This window comes from Coregonus clupeaformis, unplaced genomic scaffold, assembly GCF_020615455.1.
Source record: "Coregonus clupeaformis isolate EN_2021a unplaced genomic scaffold, ASM2061545v1 scaf0432, whole genome shotgun sequence".
NCBI classification, from domain to species: Eukaryota; Metazoa; Chordata; class Actinopteri; order Salmoniformes; family Salmonidae; genus Coregonus; species Coregonus clupeaformis.
The window spans coordinates 180,097-192,960 of record NW_025533887.1 but is presented as its reverse complement, the minus strand read 5'-3'; positions in this window follow the sequence as shown (position 1 = coordinate 192,960).

The window sequence follows — 12,864 nt, the reverse complement described above, 5'->3', positions numbered from 1 at the left end:
AATGACATGGATGAGGACAACATTGTGCCTACATGTTTTAGTGTAATGGGGCTAAAAGACATTTAATTTACTAGACAGCCTGACAGCCTGCACAGAGTCAAATTATATTAAAACCTCACTGCTATTCTTTGGTGGTGAAGATATTGACAGTATATTTTTCAACATTTTCATTTAAATCAGTGTCCTGAAACCTGCTCTATCTATTCATAAATGGATGTTTCATTATTAGAAATGACAAATTATCAAAGTATTGCTTGTAGAGAGAAAAATGTATAGTCCAAATATTTGAGTAGACTGACCAGAGAAGTTTAAAAAGCAGTATCAGTCAAAAGACAGACAGTGAGGTATCAGATTTAGATTGTATTGAGTATACAGTCCACACCATATCTACAGTGCATTCAAAAAGTATTCAGACCCCTTGACTTTTTCCCACATTTTGTTAAGTTACAGCCTTATTCTAAAATAGATTAAATTAGTTATTTTTCCTACATCAATTTACACACAATACCCCATAATGACAAAGTGAAAACAGGTTTTAGACATGTTTGCAAATATATAGAAATACCTTATTTACAGAAGTTTTCAGACCCTTTGCTATGAGATTCGAAATTGAGCTCATGTGCATCCTGTTTCCGTTGATCATCCCTGAGATGTTTCTACAACTTGATTGGAGTCCACCTGTGGTAAATTCAATTGATTGGACATGATTTGGAAAGGCACACACCTGTCTACATAAGGTCCCACAGTTGACAGTGCATGTCAGAGCAAAAACCAAGCCATGAGGTCGAAGGAATTGTCCGTAGAGCTCCGAGACAGGATTGTGTCGAGACACAGATCTGGGGAAGGGTACCAAAAAATGTCTGCAGCATTGAAGGTCCCCAAGAACACAGTGGCCTCCATCATTCTTAAATGGAAGAAGTTTGGAACCACCTAGATTCTTCCTAGAGCTGGCCGCCCGGCCAAACTGAGCAATCGGGGGAGAAGGGCCTTGGTCAGGGAGGTGACGAATAACCCGATGGTCACTCTGACAGAGCTCCAGAGTACCTCTGTGGATATGGGAGAACCTTCCAGAAGGACATCTCTGCAGCACTCCACCAATCAGACCTTTATGGTAGAGTGGCCAGACGGAAGCCACTCCTCAGTAAAAGAAACATGACAGCCCGCTTGGAGTTTGCCAAAAGGCACCTAAAGACTCTCAGACCATGAGAAACAAGATTCTCTGGTCTGATGAAACCAAGATTGAACTCTTTGGCTTGAATGCCAAGCGTCACGTCTGGAGGTAACCTGGCACCATCCCTACGGTGAAACATGGTGGTGGCAGCATGCTGTGGGGATGTTTTTCAGTGGCAGGGACTGGGAGACTAGTCAGGATCGAGGGAAAGATGAACAGAGCAAAGTACAGAGAGATCCTTGATGAAAACCTGCTCCAGAGCGCTCTGGACCTCAGACTGGGGTGAAGGTTCACCTTCCAACAGGACAATGAGCCTAAGCACACAACCAAGACAACACAGGAGTTCTAAAAACCCATAACTTTGTCATTATGGGATGTTGTGTGTAGATTGATGAGGAAAAAAAACAGTTTAATCAATTTTAGAATAAGGCTTTAACGTAACAAAATGTGGAAAAAAGTCAAGGGGTCTGAATACTTTCCCGAAAGCACTGTGTAACTATACACTATATATACAGCAGTATGTGGACACCCTTTCAAATTAGTGGATTTGGATATTTCAGCCACACCGGTTGCTGACAGGTGTATAAAATCGAGCACACAGCCATGCAATCTCCATAGACACTAAGCGGTCCCGTTCTGTGAGCTTGTGGCCTACAACTTCACGGCTGAGCCGTTGTTGCTCCTAGACGTTTCCACTTCACAATAAAAGCACTTAGAGTTGACCGGGGCAGCTCTAGCAGGGCAGAAATGTGACTTGTTGGAAAGGTGGCATTCTATGACGGTGCCATGTTGAAAGTCAATGAGCACTTCAGTAAGGCCATTCTACTGCCAATGTTTGTCTATGGAGATTGCATGGCTGTGTGCTCGATTTCATACACCTGTCAGCAACGGGTTTGGCTGAAATAGCGAATCCACTAATTTGAAGGGTTGTCCACATACTTTTGTATATATAGTGTATTTCCCTGGTATATTACTCAGGTCCCACCAGTCCAGTTATGCTGCTCTGGCGCCATCCTGTGGACTGCTGGGAACACAACTTCAACTCCATTACATTCAATGTATCCCACAAAGTGCCACTTGGCTGGACAAAGCAGTCTGAATGGAAATCAGGTACATATATGAAATCAAGCAGACACACAGCCTTACATGTCATATCACTGAGTCTCAGTTTAAATCACGGTTTAAACATAACAAGTCATTGCAAGTGAAACCATTTCTCAATTTGGTTTTAGGTTTTATTTATTCACACCAAAGAAAAGAAGTGAAAGACAAAACACTGCAGATAAATAAACAGGTAAAAACGGTGTTCAGGTGAGGCTGGAAGCTCAAAAGGGCTGATATGAAAACCACACCACAAATAAAAGTAAAAAAAAAAACGTTTGTTCAATCAGTTAAACAAAACATATTAATGTTCATTATAAATGTATATATATATATAAGTGGTTTGCGAAAGTATTCACTCCCCTTGGCATTTTTCCTATTTTGTTGCCTTATAACCTGGAATTAAAATTGATTTTTTTGGGGTTTGTATCAATTGTTTTACACAACATGCCTACCACTTTGAAGATGAAAATTATTTTTATTGTGAAACAAACAAGAAATAAGACAGAAAAATTGAAAACTTGAGCGTGCATAACTATGGTTCTGCTGGTGTACAGCAATCTTTAATTCATACCACAGATTCTCAATTGGATTGAGGTCTGGGATTTGACTAGGCCATTCCAAGATATTTAAATGTTTCCCCTTAAACCACTCAAGTGTTGCTTTAGCAGTATGCTTAGGGTCATTGACCTGCTGGAAGGTGAACCTCCGTCCCAGTCTCAAATCTCTGGAAGACTGAAACAGGTTTCCCCTCAAGAATTTCCTGTGTTTAGCGCCATCCATCATTCCTTCAATTCTGACCAGTAAGAGCTGATATATCATGTAGATTAAACACAGTGGAGAAACACTGTAAAACCACTCAGAGAGGTATTCATCTACAGGACTGGGACACTGTAAAACCACTCAGAGAGGTATTCATCTACAGGACTGGGACACTGTAAAACCACTCAGAGAGGTATTCATCTACAGGACTGGGACACTGTAAAACCACTCAGAGAGGTATTCATCTACAGGACTGGGACACTGTAAAACCACTCAGAGAGGTATTCATCTACAGGACTGGGACACTGTAGAACCACTAAGAGAGGTATTCATCTACAGGACTGAGACACTGTAAAACCACTCAGAGAGGTATTCATCTACAGGACTGACACACTGTAAAACCACTCAGAGAGGTATTCATCTACAGGACTGAGACAATGTAGAACCACTCAGAGAGGTATTCATCTACAGGACTGGGACACTGTAGAACCACTCAGAGAGAGGTATTCATCTACAGGACTGGGACACTGTAAAACCACTCAGAGAGGTATTCATCTACAGGACTGAGACACTGTAAAACCACTCAGAGAGGTATTCATCTACAGGACTGAGACACTGTAAAACCACTCAGAGAGGTATTCATCTACAGGACTGAGACACTGTAGAACCACTCAGAGAGGTATTCATCTACAGGACTGGGACACTGTAAAACCACTCAGAGAGGTATTCATCTACAGGACTGGGACACTGTAAAACCACTCAGAGAGGTATTCATCTTCAGGACTGGGACACTGTAAAACCACTCAGAGAGGTATTCATCTACAGGACTGACACACTGTAAAACCACTCAGAGAGGTATTCATCTACAGGACTGAGACACTGTAAAACCACTCAGAGAGGTATTCATCTACAGGACTGGGACACTGTAAAACCACTCAGAGAGGTATTCATCTACAGGACTGGGACACTGTAAAACCACTCAGAGAGGTATTCATCTACAGGACTGGGACACTGGAGAACCACTCAGAGAGGTATTCATCTACAGGACTGGGACACTGTAGAACCACTCAGAAAGGTATTCATCTACAGGACTGGGACACTGTAGAACCACTCAGAAAGGTATTCATCTACAGGACTGAGACACTGTAGAACCACTCAGAGAGGTATTCATCTACAGGACTGGGACACTGTAAAACCACTCAGAGAGGTATTCATCTACAGGACTGGGACACTGTAAAACCACTCAGAGAGGTATTCATCTACAGGACTGGGACACTGTAAACCCACTCAGAGAGGTATTCATCTACAGGACTGGGACACTGTAGAACCACTCAGAGAGGTATTCATCTACAGGACTGGGACACTGTAGAACCACTCAGAGAGGTATTCATCTACAGGACTGGGACACTGTAAAACCACTCAGAGAGGTATTCATCTACAGGACTGAGACAATGTAAAACCACTCAGAGAGGTATTCATCTACAGGACGGAGACACTGTAGAACCACTCAGAGAGGTATTCATCTACAGGACTGAGACACTGTAAAACCACTCAGAGAGGTATTCATCTACAGGACTGAGACACTGTAAAACCACCCAGAGAGGTATTCATCTACAGGACTGGGACACTGTAAAACCACTCAGAGAGGTATTCATCTACAGGACTGAGACACTGTAGAACCACTCAGAGAGGTATTCATCTACAGGACTGGGACACTGTAAAACCACTCAGAGAGGTATTCATCTACAGGACTGGGACACTGTAAAACCACTCAGAGAGGTATTCATCTACAGGACTGAGACACTGTAAAACCACTCAGAGAGGTATTCATCTACAGGACTGGGACACTGTAAAACCACTCAGAGAGGTATTCATCTACAGGACTGGGACACTGTAGAACCACCCAGAGAGGTATTCATCTACAGGACTGGGACACTGTAAAACCACTCAGAGAGGTATTCATCTACAGGACTGAGACACTGTAGAACCACTCAGAGAGGTATTCATCTACAGGACTGGGACACTGTAAAACCACTCAGAGAGGTATTCATCTACAGGACTGGGTCACTGTAGAACCACTCAGAGAGGTATTCATCTACAGGACTGAGACACTGTAAAACCACTCAGAGAGGTATTCATCTACAGGACTGGGACACTGTAAAACCACTCAGAGAGGTATTCATCTACAGGACTGGGGACACTGTAAAACCACTCAGAGAGGTATTCATCTACAGGACTGGGACACTGTAGAACCACTCAGAGAGGTATTCATCTACAGGACTGGGTGGGTATTATTAGTCTGTTCTGAGTAGAAATTGATATAAACAGTGATTAAAACACAAAAACAGCGAGTTTAGTGCCCAGATTCTGACACTTATCTCCAAGAAGAGAATTCCCATTTACAGATATTTTGATACTACACGCAAAGGGGTTCTTCGTTTGTCCCCATAGGAAAACCCTTTTTTGTTTCAGGTAGAACCCTTGGGTGGTGAAAGGGTTCCACTTGTAACAAAAAATGTTTATTTTCAGAGGGTTCTCCTACGAAGATAATTGAAGAACCATTATGGTTCTAGGTAGCGCCTTCTTTTAGTGTAGTCTGAGCTGAATTTATAGAACATGACTTTTCCTGTTGATTCTTCTGCTCCAAGTCTTTCTCTAGTTCAGAGTTCTTCTGCTTCAAGTCTTCAGAAGTTTTCTCTAGTTCAGAGTTCTTCTGCTTTAAGTCTTCATAAGTTTTCTCTAGCTCAGAGTTCTTCTGCTTTAAGTCTTCATAAGTTTTCTCTAGCTCAGAGTTCTTCTGCTTTAAGTCTTCAGAAGTGTTCTCTAGCTCAGAGTTCTTCTGCTTTAAGTCCTTAGAAGTTTTCTTTAATTCAGAGTTCTCCTGCTTCAAGTCTATATCGATGTTTCTGTTCTATTGCTCTAGCTCATATATCCTCCTCAATAGTTTGTCAGAATTCTCCTCAGCAGAATCTTCTTCCACTTTAATAACTTGCATCTTCATCTTTTTACAGAAGCTCCCTTTCCGTTCCTCCTCCTCCTCCTCCTCAGTGTCACTTTCCTAAGCATGACACACACAGTTCACAGTTTAGTTTCTCTAACTGAAATACAAAGAAATGGTTCATCAAATAGGAGTATTTATCAAATTGGGGTATTGTCAATGGCATTCAGGAACGTTAAATAACAGAAAATGACCTCGAGTTATCTTTGTCTTTCCAGCGTTGCCATGGTGGCCTTTGTGTCCCCCCGTCTCCAGTGACCTCGACCAGGATGTGTGTTTGCATTGTTGGGACGGTGTAGTGTCGCCTGACATGGCTCTCACAGGAGGAGGCAGTGTAGCTCAAACAGTCTAATGTCTCTTCAAGCCTCTAGGCTGGTTAGATATCAGTCAGACAGTCTAATGTCTCTTCAAGCCTCTGGGCTGGTTAGATATCAGTCAGACAGTCTAATGTATCTTCAAGCTTCTGGGCTGGTTAGATATCAGTCAGACAGTCTAATGTCTCTTCAAGCCTCTGGGCTGGTTAGATATCAGTCAGACAGTCTAATGTCTCCTCAAGCCTCTGGGCTGGTTAGATATCAGTCAGACAGTCTAATGTCTCTTCAAGCCTCTGGGCTGGTTAGATATCAGTCAGACAGTCTAATGTCTCTTCAAGCCTCTGGGCTGGTTAGATATCAGTCAGGAGGAGGCAGTGCAGGTCAGACAGTCTAATGTCTCTTCAAGCCTCTGGGCTGGTTAGATATCAGTCAGACAGTCTAATGTCTCTTCAAGCCTCTGGGCTGGTTAGATATCAGTCAGACAGTCTAATGTCTCTTCAAGCCTCTGGGCTGGTTAGATATCAGTCAGACAGTCTAATGTCTCTTCAAGCCTCTGGGCTGGTTAGATATCAGTCAGACAGTCTAATGTCTCTTCAAGCCTCTGGGCTGGTTAGATATCAGTCAGACAGTCTAATGTCTCTTCAAGCCTCTGGGCTGGTTAGATATCAGTCAGGAGGAGGCAGTGCAGGTCAGACAGTCTAATGTCTCTTCAAGCCTCTGGGCTGGTTAGATATCAGTCAGACAGTCTAATGTCTCTTCAAGCCTCTGGGCTGGTTAGATATCAGTCAGGAGGAGGCAGTACAGGTCAGACAGTCTAATGTCTCTTCAAGCCTCTGGGCTGGTTAGATATCAGTCAGACAGTCTAATGTCTCTTCAAGCCTCTGGGCTGGTTAGATATCAGTCAGACAGTCTAATGTCTCTTCAAGCCTCTGAGCTGGTTAGATATCAGTCAGACAGTCTAATGTCTCTTCAAGCCTCTGGGCTGGTTAGATATCAGTCAGACAGTCTAATGTCTCTTCAAGCCTCTGGGCTGGTTAGATATCAGTCAGACAGTCTAATGTCTCTTCAAGCCTCTGGGCTGGTTAGATATCAGTCAGACAGTCTAATGTCTCTTCAAGCCTCTGGGCTGGTTAGATATCAGTCAGACAGTCTAATGTCTCTTCAAGCCTCTGAGCTGGTTAGATATCAGTCAGGAGGAGGCAGTGCAGGTCAGACAGTCTAATGTCTCTTCAAGCCTCTGGGCTGGTTAGATATCAGTCAGGAGGAGGCAGTGCAGGTCAGACAGTCTAATGTCTCTTCAAGCCTCTGGGCTGGTTAGATATCAGTCAGACAGTCTAATGTCTCTTCAAGCCTCTGGGCTGGTTAGATATCAGTCAGACAGTCTAATGTCTCTTCAAGCCTCTGGGCTGGTTAGATATCAGTCAGACAGTCTAATGTCTCTTCAAGCCTCTGGGCTGGTTAGATATCAGTCAGACTGTCTAATATATCTTCAAGCCTCTGGGCTGTTTAGATTTCAGTCAGACAGTCTAATGTCTCTTCAAGCCTCTGGGCTGGTTAGATATCAGTCAGGAGGAGGCAGTGCAGGTCAGACAGTCTAATGTCTCTTCAAGCCTCTGGGCTGGTTAGATATCAGTCAGACAGTCTAATGTCTCTTCAAGCCTCTGGGCTGGTTAGATAGCAGTCAGACAGTCTAATGTCTCTTCAAGCCTCTGGACTGGTTAGATATCAGTCAGACAGTCTAATGTCTCTTCAAGCCTCTGGGCTGGTTAGATATCAGTCAGACAGTCTAATGTCTCTTCAAGCCTCTGGGCTGGTTAGATATCAGTCAGACAGTCTAATGTCTCTTCAAGCCTCTGGGCTGGTTAGATATCAGTCAGACAGTATAATGTCTCTTCAAGCCTCTGGGCTGGTTAGATATCAGTCAGACAGTCTAATGTCTCTTCAAGCCTCTGGGCTGGTTAGATATCAGTCAGACAGTCTAATGTCTCTTCAAGCCTCTGAGCTGGTTAGATATCAGTCAGACAGTCTAATGTTTCTTCAAGCCTCTGGACTGGTTAGATATCAGTCAGACAGTCTAATGTCTCTTCAAGCCTCTGGGCTGGTTAGATATCAGTCAGACAGTCTAATGTCTCTTCAAGCCTCTGGGCTGGTTAGATATCAGTCAGACAGTCTAATGTCTCTTCAAGCCTCTGGGCTGGTTAGATATCAGTCAGGAGGAGGCAGTGCAGGTCAGACAGTCTAATGTCTCTTCAAGCCTCTGGGCTGGTTAGATATCAGTCAAACAGTCTAATGTATCTTCAAGCCTCTGGGCTGGTTAGATATCAGTCAGACAGTCTAATGTCTCTTCAAGCCTCTGGGCTGGTTAGATATCAGTCAAACAGTCTAATGTCTCTTCAAGCCTCTGGGCTGGTTAGATATCAGTCAGACAGTCTAATGTCTCTTCAAGCCTCTGGGCTGGTTAGATATCAGTCAGACAGTCTAATGTCTCTCCAAGCCTCTGGGCTGGTTAGATATCAGTCAGACAGTCTAATGTCTCTTCAAGCCTCTGGGCTGGTTAGATATCAGTCAGACAGTCTAATGTCTCTTCAAGCCTCTGGGTTGGTTAGATATCAGTCAGACAGTCTAATGTCTCTTCAAGCCTCTGGGCTGGTTAGATATCAGTCAGACAGTCTAATGTCTCTTCAAGCCTCTGAGCTGGTTAGATATCAGTCAGACAGTCTAATGTCTCTTCAAGCCTCTGGGCTGGTTAGATATCAGTCAGACAGTCTAATGTCTCTTCAAGCCTCTGGGCTGGTTAGATATCAGTCAGACAGTCTAATGTCTCTTCAAGCCTCTGGGCTGGTTAGATATCAGTCAGGAGGAGGCAGTGCAGGTCACAGTCTGGTCAGTCAGTAACGCAATCTAGTGGGAACAGACATTAAACATTTATATTATGGCTGTACACTATTGGCTGGTTTCCCATAAAACTGATTAAGCCTTGTCCTATAAAGTAGAAACAATGTTGATTCAACCAGTTCATGTCCTTTGGGAACTGTCAAATCGCAAGAATTTCCATCGGTGTCCGTGTTGCTGAATCCGCTTGTTTTTAGTGAGTGCATACATTTTTCATACTCCGCTTGTAGGCTACTTGACTGTTTGTTTGTTTACCTATCATGTGGCAAAGTCACTACCGACCATATCAACGGCGATGGTTGGCTATAGCTACAGTATATATATTTGGGAGCAGGATAACGTTCAGTGGTTGGCTATAGCTACAGTATATATATTTGGGAGCAGGATAACGTTCAGTGGTTGGCTATAGCCACAGTATATATATTTGGGAGCAGGATAACGTTCAGTGGTTGGCTATAGCTACAGTATATATATTTGGGAGCTGGATAACGTTCAGTGGTTGGCTATAGCCACAGTATATATATTTGGGAGCAGGATAACATTCAGTGGTTGGCTATAGCTACAGTATATATATTTGGGAGCAGGATAACGTTCAGTGGTTGGGTGTAGCTACTGTATATATATATATATATATATATATATATATATATATATATATATATATATATATATATATATATATATATATATATATATATATATTTTGGGAGCAGGATAACGTCCAGTGGTTGGCTATAGCTACAGTATATATATATTTGGGAGCAGGATAACGTTCAGTGGTTGGTTAAAGCTACAGTATATATATTTGGGAGCAGGATAACGTTCAGTGGTTGGCTATAGCTACAGTATATATATTTGGGAGTAGGATAACGTTCAGTGGTTGGCTATAGCTACAGTATATATATTTGGGAGCAGGATAACGTTCAGTGGTTTGCTGTAGCTACAGTATATATATTTGGGAGCAGGATAACGTCCAGTGGTTGGCTATAGCTACAGTATAAATATTTGGGAGCAGGATAACGTTCAGTGGTTGGCTTTAGCTACAGTATATATATTTGGGAGCAGGAAAACGTTCAGTGTTTGGCTATAGCTACAGTATAAATATTTGGGAGCAGGATAACGTTCAGTGGTTGGCTTTAGCTACACTACTTATATTTGGGAGCAGGATAACGTCCAGTGGTTGGCTGTAGCTACAGTATATATATATTTGGGAGCAGGATAACGTCCAGTGGTTGGCTGTAGCTACAGTATATATATTTGGGAGCAGGATAACGTCCAGTGGTTGGCTATAGCTACAGTATATATATTTGGGAGTAGGATAACGTTCAGTGGTTGGCTATAGCTACAGTATATATATTTGGGAGCAGGATAACGTTCAGTGGTTTGCTGTAGCTACAGTATATATATTTGGGAGCAGGATAACGTCCAGTGGTTGGCTATAGCTACAGTATAAATATTTGGGAGCAGGATAACGTCCAGTGGTTGGCTGTAGCTACAGTATATATATATTTGGGAGCAGGATAACGTCCAGTGGTTGGCTGTAGCTACAGTATATATATTTGGGAGCAGGATAACGTCCAGTGGTTGGCTATAGCTACAGTATATATGTTTGGGAGCAAGATAACGTCCAGTGGTTGGCTATAGCTACAGTATATATATATATATATTTGGGATCAGGATAACGTTCAGTGGTTGGCTGTAGCTACAGTATATATATTTGGGGGCAGGATAACGTTCAGTGGTTGGCTATAGCTACAGTACATATATGTTGGAGCAGGATAACATCCAGTGGTTGGCTGTAGCTACACTACTTATATTTGGGAGCAGGATAACGTCCAGTGGTTGGCTGTAGCTACAGTATATATATATTTGGGAGCAGGATAACGTCCAGTGGTTGGCTGTAGCTACAGTATATATATTTGGGAGCAGGATAACGTCCAGTGGTTGGCTATAGCTACAGTATATATGTTTGGGAGCAAGATAACGTCCAGTGGTTGGCTATAGCTACAGTATATATATATATTTGGGAGCAGGATAACGTCCAGTGGTTGGCTATAGCTACAGTATATATATTTCGGAGCAGGATAACGTCCAGTGGTTGGCTATAGCTACAGTATATATATTTGGGAGCAGGATAACGTCCAGTGGTTGGCTATAGCTACAGTATATATATTTGGGAGTAGGATAACGTTCAGTGGTTGGCTATAGCTACAGTATATATATTTGGGAGCAGGATAACGTTCAGTGGTTTGCTGTAGCTACAGTATATATATTTGGGAGCAGGATAACGTCCAGTGGTTGGCTATAGCTACAGTATAAATATTTGGGAGCAGGATAACGTTCAGTGTTTGGCTATAGCTACAGTATAAATATTTGGGAGCAGGATAACGTTCAGTGGTTTTCTGTAGCTACAGTATATATATATTTGGGATCAGGATAACGTTCAGTGGTTGGCTGTAGCTACAGTATATATATTTGGGGGCAGGTTAACTTTCAGTGGTTGGCTATAGCTACAGTACATATATGTTGGAGCAGGATAACGTCCAGTGGTTGGCTGTAGTTACAGTACTTATATTTGGGAGCAGGATAACGTCCAGTGGTTGGCTATAGCTTCAGTATATATATATATATTTGGGAACAGGATAACGTCCAGTGGTTGGCTGTAGCTACAGTATATATATTTGGGAGCAGGATAACGTCCAGTGGTTGGCTATAGCTACAGTATATATGTTTGGGAGCAAGATAACGTCCAGTGGTTGGCTATAGCTACAGTATATATAGTTGGGAGCAGGATAACGTCCAGTGGTTGGCTGTAGCTACAGTATATATATATATATATATGGGAGCAGGATAACGTCCAGTGGTTGGCTGTAGCTACAGTATATATATCTGGGAGCAGGATAACGTCCAGTGGTTGGCTATAGCTACAGTATATATGTTTGGGAGCAAGATAACGTCCAGTGGTTGGCTATAGCTACAGTATATATATTTGGGAGCAGGATAACGTCCAGTGGTTGGCTGTAGCTACAGTATATATATATATATTTGGGAGCAGGATAACGTCCAGTGGTTGGCTGTAGCTACAGTATATATATCTGGGAGCAGGATAACGTCCAGTGGTTGGCTATAGCTACAGTATAAATATTTGGGAGCAGGATAACGTTCAGTGTTTGGCTATAGCTACAGTATAAATATTTGGGAGCAGGATAACGTTCAGTGGTTTTCTGTAGCTACAGTATATATATATTTGGGATCAGGATAACGTTCAGTGGTTGGCTGTAGCTACAGTATATATATTTGGGGGCAGGTTAACTTTCAGTGGTTGGCTATAGCTACAGTACATATATGTTGGAGCAGGATAACGTCCAGTGGTTGGCTGTAGTTACAGTACTTATATTTGGGAGCAGGATAACGTCCAGTGGTTGGCTATAGCTTCAGTATATATATATATATATATATTTGGGAACAGGATAACGTCCAGTGGTTGGCTGTAGCTACAGTATATATATTTGGGAGCAGGATAACGTCCAGTGGTTGGCTATAGCTACAGTATATATGTTTGGGAGCAAGATAACGTCCAGTGGTTGGCTATAGCTACAGTATATATATTTGGGAGCAGGATAACG